Here is a 13684-nt window from a genome sequence, read left to right on the forward strand (position 1 = left end):
TGAGATGTAAGTTCTGCATTCATTAGCATGATAGCCTTAAAAAGTTAGGCTTAAAATTTACTCTAATAGAGGGAACCTTCCTCAACTTGATAAAGAACGGCTACAAAAAACTTACAGATAATGTTATACTTAATGATGAGAAACTGGATGCTTTCCCACTAAGATTAGGAACAAGGTAAGGAGGTCCCCTCTCACCATTCTCTTCAACATTGTACTAGCCAATGAAATAAGACAAGAAAGGAAATAAAAGACAGCTTAGGAAGGAAGAAAATATCTTTGTTCACAGATGGCATGACTGTCTACACAGGAAAATCCCAAACAATCAACAACAACAAAAGCCATAAAACTAATAAGTGATTATAGCAAGGTTGCAGGATACAGGTTTAATATACAAAAGTCAGTTGCTTTTCCATATAACAGCAATGAACAGTTGGAGTTCAAAATTAAAAACACAATATCATTATATTGGCACCAAAAGAATGAAATACTTAGGCATAAATCTGACAAAATATGTACAAGATTTATATAAGGAAAACTGTAAAAGTCTCATGAAATCAAAGAATATCTAAATAAATGGAGAGATATTTCATGTTCATAGATAGAAAGACTCAATATTTCCAGGATGTCAGCTTTCTCAACTTGATGTATAAATTCAACACAATCCCTATCGAAATCTCAGCAAGTTATTTTGTGGATTTCAACAAACTAATTCTAGCTTGTATGAAAGAGCAAAAGAATGACGATAGCCAACAACAATACTGAAGAGAAAAGAACAAAGTCAGAAGAACGACAGTACCTGACTTCGAGACATACTACAAAGTGCAATAATTAAGACAGTGTGCTATTAAGGAAATAGATTAGATCAGAGCAATAGATTTTGTATTTCTTTTGACACTATATTTTCTGATATATATTTTACTATTACCTCAAAATAACTAAAGTTGTTATTATTCTTACAATTAAAAAAGTTAGTCTTCAAAGAATCACCACATAGAATTGGGGTTCCATGTGAAAATGAAGGGCTAATGTGATTTTTTTAATGAAGAAAGAAAAACAAAATCAAAATCTTCCAAGTTTAAAATGCGGAGAGTTAAGAAAAGTTCTCATCATAACCACAATGTTGCATTCTTTAACAAGTTGAGTCTATAAAATTAGAGTTTATAGTGCATTAAGAAACAATGTCAACTATGCATTAAAAGAAATTGCTGAACTTGAGTCCTTCACTGTAGTTTATCAAGTATCATTTTTTTCACCTAACTATCTATTCACTGGTCTACGATCAATGAATAAAAAATTATTTTAATAATCTGTTTGCACTCTATCCCAGTGCACTCTCTACCAGAGCATTTTGAACAGTGTTTAGCTTTCACCAATTATATAAAGTATCATCTATTTTCTATTTCATCTGGTAGACAAGCAATATAAATAATAGAGGGTTCAATCAGGCGTAAATATATTAAAGAATAATAGTTCTTTCAGGTTTGAAGTCTAGGTTCAAATTTTCCTTTGCTTATTAACCTACAAAAACTTAGACACTGAATTTCAGAAAACACTTAATTATATAAAGTAATAATAATAGTACAAACTAATTAGGCACATCTCAAACCTTTGGTTTTCGTACCTCCTTACACTCCTAAAAATTATTGGGAATCCCAAAAAGTTTCTTTTTAATTGGTTTTATGGTATTTACCATATGAGAATTTAAAGGAGAGAATATTAAAAATTAGTCATAAATTTATTTAAAAATAGTGATAGATTCATTTCTTATTTATATAAATAACTACATTTTCCCAAACAAAACTATTTAAAGAGAAGAGAGGCACTGTTGCACATTTTGCAAGTCTCTTTGTTTGGCTAAATAGAAGAGAGCTGGATTCTTATATCTGCTTCTGCATTCAACCTATCACAAACTCACACCTCTAATAGCCATGAAAAACTCGCTGCACACTCACGTGAGAAGTGCGAAAAAGGCAAACAATGTCCTTGTATATTTATGAATTTATTTTTGACTTCTCAGACCCCTGAAAAATGGACAGACGGTATTCTCGGAGCAAACCATGTGAATCACTGAAGTAATCTTTATTGAATACTTCCAACGTGTTAGATAGATGTGCTTACCGTGAATGACCTCATTTAAACGTGAAGATGGAAAAAGTGTCTGAGAAAGAGAAAGAGATCTTTGCAAGAGCTAAATTCAAAGGATATGCCCGATAATCCACTCTGGTCACTGCCTCATTTCCTTCTTCTTATTCAGGTACAAACTTCATGAAAAAGTTTTCTCTATGTACTATTTTTACCTCCTCAGTTCCTACTCACCTTGGAACGCATTGCGTATGAATTCTATCTTCCACCACCACAAAATTAACACTAAATTTTATGCTAAGTGTAATACTTCCAAGCTTCCCAGGCAAAGTTACACGGATAATTTTTCTGGGTTATTCATTTAAAAAAATATGCACCTATGTTATTTAAGCAAATGCTTTAAAACTCTGCCATAATGCAAATAAGTGGGGCCATGATTTCCATAGTGTAAAATATGGGGCCAAGGCATGAGGTTAAATGAAATACTTTCAGTTAGTTTGAACTATGACCAAAAACAAAAATAATGATAGTAACCCTCAAGTGTAGGTGTAAAAAAGAAGTAATATGAAAATTGGAAATGAAAAAACACTGAGGACTTCAATGGTTATAGTAATCCATTATGTTTTATCCCACCACGATGTCACATCCCATCTCGCCCTTGATTGTTTTCTTATACTTGCAGCCTTTGCCTGATTACACTCTTACCCAAAAGGTTTATAATGAGTTGAGAGGAATAATAAGAATTTCTCATAAAGAATAGTAATTTCTGAGAGAACCTAATGAGGACATTTGGGAAACTGAATCTGCGACTTGAGACAAAGAGGAGAGTATCATCATACGTGTATGAGCAGCATGCACACGTAAAGATGCTTTCTTGGAGGTCGTAAAGTTTGCGCACAAGAATGTTGGGACAAAATCCAGATCTTTGACTCCTACCCCAATAAATTATCTATCTGCTAATGTCTATTTCTACTTTTTGCAACATTCCCTTTCCTATTATGGTCATTGTTGGGTATTTCTATCTCTCTCTGTCTCTGTCTCTCGATGTATGATGCATGACTCTGGGAAACTTATAGGAAAGAAATCTTACTTATTGGAAAATGATGTTCCAACCTTTCTCAGATTTACAGGGCATGGAACAAATCAGGAAAGAGGTCATTTTCTTATCACATAAATATAGTCCTAGTGTTCCACACATTCTGAATACAGCTTGAATTAAAAGCAAGTTTGGCAGGCTTCCAAAGTTTGAGAATGTCGTTTGTTTGGTAAGTTGCCATACGTTTATTTTCCTACTCAATAAATAAAAATCTAAGATAACACTGTCATTTTAATGCATCAATGACAGCATAAAAATAGAGGAATCAAGAAAGAAATATCTTTGTGGCATGATTTTAGGAGGTCTAATAGGAAAGATATTTTGAATCTTCTGGTCAAATGAATTTTTTTTTTTTTACAAATGAGAAAACTGAGGAAAAATAAAATGCGTAAGTCAAAGAGCAATAATGGATACAAACGTGACTTTTTATGACTATGGATATATGACTGTATGATAACGCATTTAGATTCCATGCAAATATTCTGTGAAATAATTCTGTCCACCTACTGTTTATTATACCTTTGACAAGTAACAAGCACCAGTATCTATTTAAAGAGAAACTCACCTTTTAATTTCATAACCAATTATATGATACATTGTTATTTATAATTAACAAGGGTATTTTTGAATTCACTTTTAGAGCACCCCCTTGTATACCTCAGTTCTAATAATTCATGACGTCAAATTTCATTGTGTGTAGATAATGCTTCAGTTAGTACTGTTAGTGTTTACTCTGGAAATTAAGTATTTGGCAAGATAGAAAATTGTGAGGTCAGTTAGACACCACTGGAAGTTTTTAAACAAAGTTTATAGGACATTGGAGGCAGCAGTGATGTCTTCAATAAATATTTAGTATCTTGGCCCCTGAGATTAGTCATAACATGAGCACATTTCTACATGAGCGATTGAAGTTCTTGACTCACAGAATTTAGCCAAAACGATGTACTACTTGACTAGCATTGGTTCTGCTTCACTAGTCTTGGTTGACCTAATGTACAGCATGTTATAATGTTCAATTCAGATCTTAACTATCCAAATGATGAAATAGGTATTTGCCTAATTTACACCTGCCCTTTGTTACCACTTGCCAAAACAAAATCCAAATAATTTCAGATAAAGAATAACCCAAATTTTCTTTATCCAGAGCACCTATTGTTGGTGCATGAATTCTTTTGAAAAATTTAGGTGACTTGTGTTACTCAATTTTCTACCTTTCTTTAGTTATAGAATTTGGCTGAATGAAAATTTAATATAGAGACGTATGAAATAGTATATATTGTGGTAAAGTGCATACTCAGTATTTTATTTTAATGCTACTTCCTTATTTTCTTCTGCAAGGATATGATTGTTGTCCCTGACTCAAAAATAAAAAGCATATTGGCACGTTTTTGTATTAAAAATAATTGTGACTGGTACACAATCCTCTGTAACGTACAGGGAATAGATTATACCTAGTCATAACATTATACTGATGTGAAATGCATAGAGAATTTCAAAGCAGTAAAAGAAGCCAAATAATCTATTTACTGAAGATAGTAGCTTGATTCATTCTTTTTTTATTGGCCAAAGGTTTGAAAATAATAGCAATGTTGAATTCTGACTTTGTATTACTTTTCATTCTCTCCTCTAGGAATTACTTACAAAATACTGATATTAATAGTAATGTAATATATATTCATGATTCAAAGATTGAAAAATGCATTTCTGGATACTCTGGTATGTATTTATATTGTTACCAGAATAAAGAGTACATTTTTTGTTCTATTACAAAATACCAAGTAACTCATAACTCCCAGGTTTTGCTCACTATGCTGCTTTGTTAATGATGATATAAAGCTGTGTTTTCACTCTGGCTGGGTGAAGTTCCACGGTATATTAATCTATTCATAAATAACAGTACCCCTCTCACTTTATCCTAACTTATAGCTATAAAATCATGCCTACTGCACTCATTGCATCCATGCCCAAATGTGTAGATGGGTCATAATTGAATTACCTATATCAAGCACGTCTGACAAATTAGGCATCATTGTCCACTTAAAAAAAGTAACAGAACCAATGCAGCCCTGTGCCTGCAAAGACAAGGTGCATAGGGCGACAGGCTGCTGACTTCCTTTATGTTAAAATCTTTTTCTCTTATGTTTTCTTCTTTTACATCTTCTTTATATTTTACACCGTTCTTTTACATCTTCTTCAACACCAGGATACTGTGATCCCATTAATTCTCTGAAAACATGTTAAGAAACCAGACTTTATACCTAGAGCCAAACTTCTCAGTCTGTTTATCAAAAACCTATATGATTAGAATAGGAGAGACATTTTATGCCAGAGGGCGATTGAATGATCAAATGTAAATATTCAAAATAATAAATGTGGCGTAGTCATCATTGCCTTTCATTTGGGTTTTGTGACCAATCTGGTGGGTTCACACTACAATAGTATAGGCACTGGAAAAGCACAGTTTAATTTTCTATTCTTAAGAGAAAATATTTTTGTTGGTGGTCCAGAAGTATCACTTCATGAATTAATTGAGGTAGCTGCTTTTTCTTTAAGTATCCAGGTTGTTTAATATACACATTGGAATGGATAACTATTTGCTTGACCTGTTGAATGATCATGTAATGATAGCCATGTGTGTTTGTTTTCTGTACACCAATAGTTATCAGCTGGGTGACTATTAGTATTGTCATCATATCCTAGTAACTAATAGCTACTTACTACTTGGAGGTATCTCTTTCAAAATTTAAATTCACACTCAAAATTTTTTTTTTTTTTTTTGCTGAGGAAGATTTGCCCTGAGCTAACATTCATACCAATCTTCCTCTATTTTTTAGTACGTGGGCTGCCAGCACAGCCTGGCTGCTAACAGAGTGGTGTAGGTCCACGCCAGGAGCCAAACCCAGGCTGCTGAAGAGGAACATGCTGAACTTAACCATTAGCTGAACTTAACCACTAAGTAACCAGGGCTGGCCCAATCCCTGCTCAAAGTTAATCATCAGTTGGGAAAAAGCCAAATTTAACTCATGAAGATAAAAGACATGAACCATAGTTTAGTCAAAAGCCCCTGACATCTCTCCTCTCAATTTACCACCTCTGAACATGCCAGTATGCTGGCCACTGACCACGATCACAAGACTGGCCATCAGAACTAACAGGAAATTGAAAAGAAAAAGTCAATGCTATTTATAGAAATGAGTGTTGAGGACTCAGGAACAACCAATGACTAGTTTTGGTCCAACAGGTGAAGAGAAAGATTAGCATTTCCAGAACTGAAAATGTAATCAACCATTCCAGCCTTAACTGCTGTTTCCAAAAACTAATACGTGAGAGCTTAGGCAGACAGCTGTGCATATGTTAACTTTTAAGAACACTTTTAATTGAAGTATAACATCCTGATAGAAAATACATGAATCATAAATATATAGCATGAAGAATTTCAGCAAAAATGCACTGATGGTCTTAGCATCCAGGTCAACAAACACGACATTACCATCACTCCAGAAACTACCTGTGTCTCTCTCACTGTCACCCATCCACTAAGGGAACCATAATCCTGATTTCTAAGATCATAGATTAGTTCGTTTCATGCATGCATTATTTCCAAATGTAAGGATATTTGGTGGGGAGCTCATTTTATTTAATGTTAATATGTATTAACTAATTTACGCTTAACGAGTGTGACTAGTGGAGAGACTGAGAGATATCCTACCGCTTCAGAAAACTGTGAACTTTAGAAAAGTCTTTTAACCACAATTTATGATTCCATTGATGTGTATATATTAGAAACACATTTTTAGGAACATAATTGGAGGAAAGAAAATCTGCCCATCTTCCTTGCAGTCAAGTCAAGATATTAACACTGTACATACTGAATTAATTAAGAACTAGTATTGTCAAGTCAGACATGACTTCTACATTGACTCTGTCACTTGCTAGGTGTTTGATCTTGAACAAATAAACCTTCCCAACCCTTATATTCTTCTTCTGTAAAAGAGATTATAATAGAACTTAATTCACAATGTTTTACAGAAAATAAAGGAGATAATGTCAAAAAGCAGTTAGCGCTGATCCTGGCATATGGTACATTCCCAATAAATTACAAACTAATCTATACTTCATGATCTTGGAGTGTGTCATTTCAAGGAAGCCATCCTAATGATATAAAATACAGGAAAGCTATTTGCACAAAACCTTCTTAGTAATGATACTTCTAATAAGAAAAAGTAGATACATTAGATAGGTTTATTCATGATTAAAAAGAAAAGGGACTAGAGAAACACACTCTACATTTGTAAAGCATCTTATGAAAACATTGTTAGATAAAAATGGTTTGAATATTTGAATAGAATTTTGTTCTTCCCTAGGATATTGTAACATCGAGGAAGCAATGAAAGATATATACTTTCCTGATTGGCACTGATGGTCCTTCTGACTTTTTAATTGCCCACTATTTTTAAAAAGTATTTTGAAATAAACAAAACTCACCAGTATTTTTAAATGATTGAGACCATTGGTCTTTTGGGCAAAACCAATAAGTAACTTGAATGAAACGTGGAGTACTAAGAATGTTAATTTAATCTTGATCAGGGTAACCGTAGCAATTGAGTTTTCAACTCTATGCTCTATCAGTCTCACAAGTATGAAGAGAAGTTTCCGAACTAATGAAGATAATTTGTTTTTAATGAGAATTTTACTAAAGATCTTTAGATGATCTTAAGAATTTTATTAGCTGTCTACTTTTGCCCACAGTCAGAAACAGTAATGTGTATACACACACACACAAATGAAGTGGAGTGCAAAGGAAGTTTAAATACTGTCAGTAGTTTTTTAAATTAAATGAGCACTCATGTTAATATAGCATGACAATAGTTTTATTGTATATTTCAGTTACTCTCTGACATACTCAGCTAAAATAAATTGGTGATTCTATTCTAAAAAAAAAATTAAATGAGTCCAGAAAGCAGGAAATTAGAAAAGGGAAGGATAGAAGAAAGATTTTAGTTGTGATAAAATCTTAGATGAGTTTTTAGGTGAGTAAAACTTTTCAATTTTTTATTTATAAATAAGCATTGGTTAGAGCACTACCTATTATTACCAAAATGTTTGCATGATCTTAGAGATTTTGATGTAGATTTCTAACTTCATGCTCATTTTTACAAAACAACAGAATGCAAAATTTTCAGTTGGCTCACATTTTTTTAGTGTGTAAAGGATTTTAGTTTTTTATATCTTCCTTTATATCCTTCACACTATTTCATCTCCTTTGCAACCCTGACAATCCTGTAGTCTAATAGAAAGCGGTTTGTGTGTTACCAAACTGTACTTTGAGAATTATACTGAGTAATTCTTTGTTATGTACTTTGGCCAAGCACAAAATTCAAATGTTCATAATTAAAACAGGAGCAAACTACGATTTTTGTTTTTACCAGTGATTCATTCATTCTTCCAGCAAACACTGAATGACCATCACATAATACAAGGTCCTGGGCTACAGGAATTGATAAGAGCTAAGAAAATCGACATTCTGCCTTGGCTAGTTGAGCCTTGGGCTGTTTTTATATAGGATACATAAAACCACTGCTTAGTGATTTAATGAGGCAGAGCCTAAATTACTGCCTAGACGTGAAGGCCTGCCTTCACAGTTGACTAGGAGGCCGTTTGGAGGTCAATCTAGCTATTTTGGGTGTATTAATGAACAACTTAGATACAATTCATTGCTTAGCCACTGCATGTTATGACAAAAATAAAATTTAAAAATCTCAAAGGTTGACTCAAAGTTATATGTTAGCTTCTCGTGAAAATACTTTATTTCATGTCAGTCTTGGTGGGTGGCTGCCACTTATGCCTTACATAATGCATAATTTTCCTTTCTCTTCCCCCAAATCCTTGAAACTAAAATAAAATGTATTCTTAGAAAATTTATTATATGAAATTTTAAGATAATATTTGTACTAAACACTTTTTCTAAGGATTTCATGACGTCAACAACAACAACAAAAGAATATAATAGCAGACCACTTTTTCAAACAAAAGGGAAAATAATGTTCTGTGTTGGTTTGATAAATATATTCACATATTTCACAGACTTCTGTGTCATTTTAATCAGACGAATTGTAACTAAAAGTGATATCTAGATACCCTCCTTTTTTTAGCAATAAAGAGAGAGAATGTTTTTAAATTGTCACATGTCGGTAGGTAATTCAAGAGAGAATGGGTAACATGATTAGAAATGATATAAAGGAGCTTAGGCTTAGGAGAATCAGCTAATTAGATTGACTATATAAATTCTTAGTTTTTTCCAAAATTGATATTCCATGTATCTAATCATTCAAAGCAATATATATACATATTTTTTTCACAACATATAAAAAGTGTATAAACTTCACAAAAATCAAATGAGCAAAATACTCTGTTAAAAACTTAGAATCCTAGGGGCCAGGCCCCCGTGGCAGAGTGGTTAAAGTTCCGTGCGTTCTGCTTTGGTGGCCTGGAGTTCGTGGATTTGGTTTCTGGTTGAAGACCTACTCCACTCATCAGCCATGCTGTGGAGGCCTCCCACATACAAAGTAGAGGAAGATTGACACAGATGTTAGATCAGGGCTAATCTTCCTCACTAAACAAAACAAAACAAACTTAGAATACTAAACATGGAGAAGAAATACCTGTCAAGAGCCAAAGTCGATCCTTATATAATTTGAGAGAAGTAGCAATAACATTGTGTCAAATTTTTCAAGAATCTATAGCATTTATGAATGTTAGAATAATTTTTTCCTTTTAATGATTTTATAGTAAGGTTGCAAGTCTGACATCTACAGTACATTGATAATGTAGCTTAATATGAATATTTGAAATAAATAAATTCCATAAGTGTGGTAAGTTTTAAAATGGCAACTCTGAGTGACCATGCCCTTCCCATGCATTTGCATCTGCACCCCCAAATTGCACCCCATCTGTCCTTATCCTCACTGGGTCTCACTGTATGCCTCAGCTAGGTTGGGTCAAGAGCTATTGTGCCATTTTGGAGATCTAGGTTTTCAAGAGCAACCATGTTGAACTCAGGCAATCCATGGAGCAAAGTGGCAACACTGGATTTTGCTTGGTTCAGGTAACAATGTAATTACTGACTACCACTTGTGTGAACCACCTGACCCCCGGGGCATGGGCTAGCACAAAGGGTATTTTGATATCCCTGTGTGAGGCCCATAGGCAGTTTCTGTACATGTGTTTCCTCCCCAGGGTAAAGTCTAGAACTGAGATGCACAGTCTTCCACCATGCTGTTGGTGATATAGCTGGAACCAAGACGAGACTCATAGTCACTTTTTTCATCAAAGGCATTAACAGTTGTTAATGAATCCAGGAGTTTTAATAAATCTTACATACATCAAGTAGGAATTTATATCTCATGTTTTAATCCTTTTTCAAAATTTTTGTTAATGTAGGTATTTCAAGATTTGATGTCAGTCTAACGTAATAACCTAAAAACTAACAGTGCTATCTCTACAGAGTGGCATGTATTTGGGAAGGATGGAGAAAGGGGATAACTTTTCACTCTATGTGCTGTTTTTTTCACATGGGTAGTTTCTTATCTTAAAATGCAAGATTGAAGACTTGAAAGGATTTTGAGCAATAGAAATGCCAGTCATTGAACCTTTTAGAGTTTAGATATCCTTTCTCTTCCCATTTTTTATTGTGATTTCCTGGTCTTTTGTTCAGTTCAGTACATAGAACTGTCTCATTTTCCATCTTTGAAGATTGCTGTCTGATCATGGGCATCACCTTCTGTCTGTGAATATCAGCATTGATATAATCTAGTAATGATGATGGAATATTTGACATGGTTCCTTTTCCCTCTTAGATTATCTCCTACTGCTATATACATCACAATTTCCTTTTAATTAAAATCATGAATTATATATAAAAAAGATTATTATTTGATGGCAATCATGCACACATTTACATGGAATTAAATATTTAAGACAAATTACAGGGCTGAAAAACAAGAAAGATGGACAGAAATCACTGTCAGATAATGCAAGCTGAGGAACTGGATGCTGAAAAGATCATTATTTGTTGACAGCTATTCATCTATTGGCTGAATAATAACAGAATATGTAACTTTCCAAGCAGTTAAATATTTGCAGTTGGCAGAAAGGAAGATAGTAACTTGTGCCTAGAATTTGGTAAGAGCAACACTTGAAAGTTGACACTCTCCATTTAATCTCTTTAGAATGAAAACCAGAAGGAAGCATGGGCCCACTGCGAGGGCGTGTTTTACTGGAATTAGTGAGGAGAGATGGATTTGCCACTATACTGTAGAAGAATGAGTAAGAGGGATAGGTATGAGGGCAGAGAATTAAGGGGCCTCATGTGATATAGAAATATTAAGGTAAATACCAAAAGAAACTGCACACACACAAAAATCTTATGTAGCTGTTAGGAAGTATTAGAATCTGTACGTGCAAAATCTAATGTGGAGACAGGAACTTGAGAAAGACAAGTCCCTGGGAGCACTTCACACGTCATTTATGATACAGAGCAACCAGAAAAGCATTTATGCCAAGAAGGAGTCTGGGATATAACAAATACATAATGTTCATTTATTAATGAGAATCAGTATTTGGCTCAAAAACCTTGAAATAAATCTACATGGGGGCCAAATTTGATGACTAACCAATGAAAGAAAAGCTAATAGCTATGAATTGGAAAGTCCAGTTTCTATGTGTAAATAAATACAGAATGATTTCAAGTTGACGTTTGCAAATGAAATAAAAACTTCTAACATTCATCCATGTTTTGCCCTCTCCCTCATGATATATGGAGGAATTACTTTTCTCAGCCATCTCTGCAGGTGGGGCAGAATACATAAATAGTTCAGGGCAATGGCCCATGGGCAGAAGTGAAATATGCTGTGTCCAGGCTGTACTGTTGAATCACCTCCTATGTTACTTTTTCCCTGACACCATGATCAGAGAAACTTATCAAGATGGAGCCTCTGTCATCATGTGTTATTAAGTGCCCATAAGCTGATTTCTTCTGATGCCCCATGATGGACATGTATCATGAGAAATAAAAGTAAACCTTTGCTTCTTTTAATCTACTAAGATTTTGGGGTTGCTTGTTAATGCAGCAAAACCTGACTTGATGTGACTGATCCAAATTGTGTGGAGTCCTATTAATTCTAAATTGTCACTATGAATACTTTCCAGAAAGAAGATTAAAAATTCTTATCCTCTACAAAATATTCTGCTATAATCTTGAATGACTGAAAGTAGGCAAATAATATAGATCTAAATGCCTAATAGCAGAACCAAACCACAGACACTGAGGAGTTACTACTAAATTAATAATTTAATGTTAAATATTCCCTTATTTACTATTGGTAAGACTATAATATTACTTCCCCTTCTTCCTGTCGTTTGATAGCACTGACATTTGTAAATAAGTAATTGAAATGGACTCTTCAGATGAAACTGTCAAACATATAGTCACTGGCCTCTAGAGAGCACAATGTTAAGTACCATAGCAGAAGTAACACCATTAAGAAAATAAAGATTGAAGAAAGCAATGTAGATACTCTAGATAACGTATTACTACTAAAGCTCGTAAAATAGAGAACCCCATAGAATTCATCATTTTCAAGTTTATTGTATAAGGATTTTACGGAAGTTTTATTTTTTAAGACTGTTGAATTTATTAATTTGTATGCTTTTTAAACTGCAAAACACAAAGTACTATGCCAACTTGAGGACTACATTCAACATATTTCAAAGGTTTTGAATTTAAGCAAGAGTGTTTATTGAAAAATAAATATTCTTTTCTGTTTGGGTTGAAATGTGAAATAATTATCTGTAAGACCAACAAAGTCCAAGAGAACTGACTCAGCATGACACGTCCCTTATTTAATGCTGTCTATATTTTAAGCCCCTGTTGATGGTTATTTTCCAACAGCCCATTAGTATCCTAGAGAAGAATTACAAATGGATTTTATGATTTAGGCCTATGTTTCAGAAATGGACTATTTAATGGAGAGATGAAGTGTTTAAGATTGCTACATGAACTATATACTGTTTGTCCTCCAGATTATTGAATGTTTGGAGTTTTCATTTAGTGGTAGACTCTGGTATTTCCAAGAAGGCATTCTTTTTCTGTTTGGGTACTAGTTAAATAATATAGCTTTGTTCAAATGGAAAAATAAACCAGAAAACTCTGATATATTATTCATTACTCCTCCTTTACATACCACAGAACAAACAATCATCCATTGGTGGATTCATTCATTCTTTCATCTATTAATTCAAAAAGCAAGTATTGACTATGTGTAAAACGACAAATGATATAACAGATTCAAGTGATACAGAAATTAAAAATGCAATTCTCCTAAAGGAGCTCACTCTCTGAGGAATTTGAATATCGAACAGCAAATATCAAGGTAGATGAGAGCCAGGACTTTTCAACCACATCAACACGACTGCGTTCAAATCCCTCTCTGATTTGTCGATTACCAG

The 13684-nt window shown here is 33.8% G+C and overlaps 1 long non-coding RNA gene across 4 annotated transcripts in view; it reads left to right on the plus strand.

Annotated features, from left to right (window-relative positions):
• The window catches only part of LOC138921018 (uncharacterized), a 73501-nt gene that overhangs the window by 18570 nt on the left and 41247 nt on the right, over window positions 1-13684 (plus strand). For 3 of the 4 annotated variants that reach the window (XR_011433175.1, XR_011433176.1, XR_011433174.1), the window contains exons 2-4: window positions 2018-2254; window positions 3205-3347; window positions 4809-4894. This is a non-coding gene — a long non-coding RNA (uncharacterized lncRNA). Of the gene's footprint in view, window positions 1-2017; window positions 2255-2764; window positions 3348-4808; window positions 4905-13684 lie in introns of those variants that run through there. The other variant, XR_011433177.1, reaches the window with a different exon arrangement.

The sequence above is a fragment of the Equus caballus genome, chromosome 27, assembly GCF_041296265.1.
Source record: "Equus caballus isolate H_3958 breed thoroughbred chromosome 27, TB-T2T, whole genome shotgun sequence".
Taxonomy (NCBI): domain Eukaryota; kingdom Metazoa; phylum Chordata; class Mammalia; order Perissodactyla; family Equidae; genus Equus; species Equus caballus.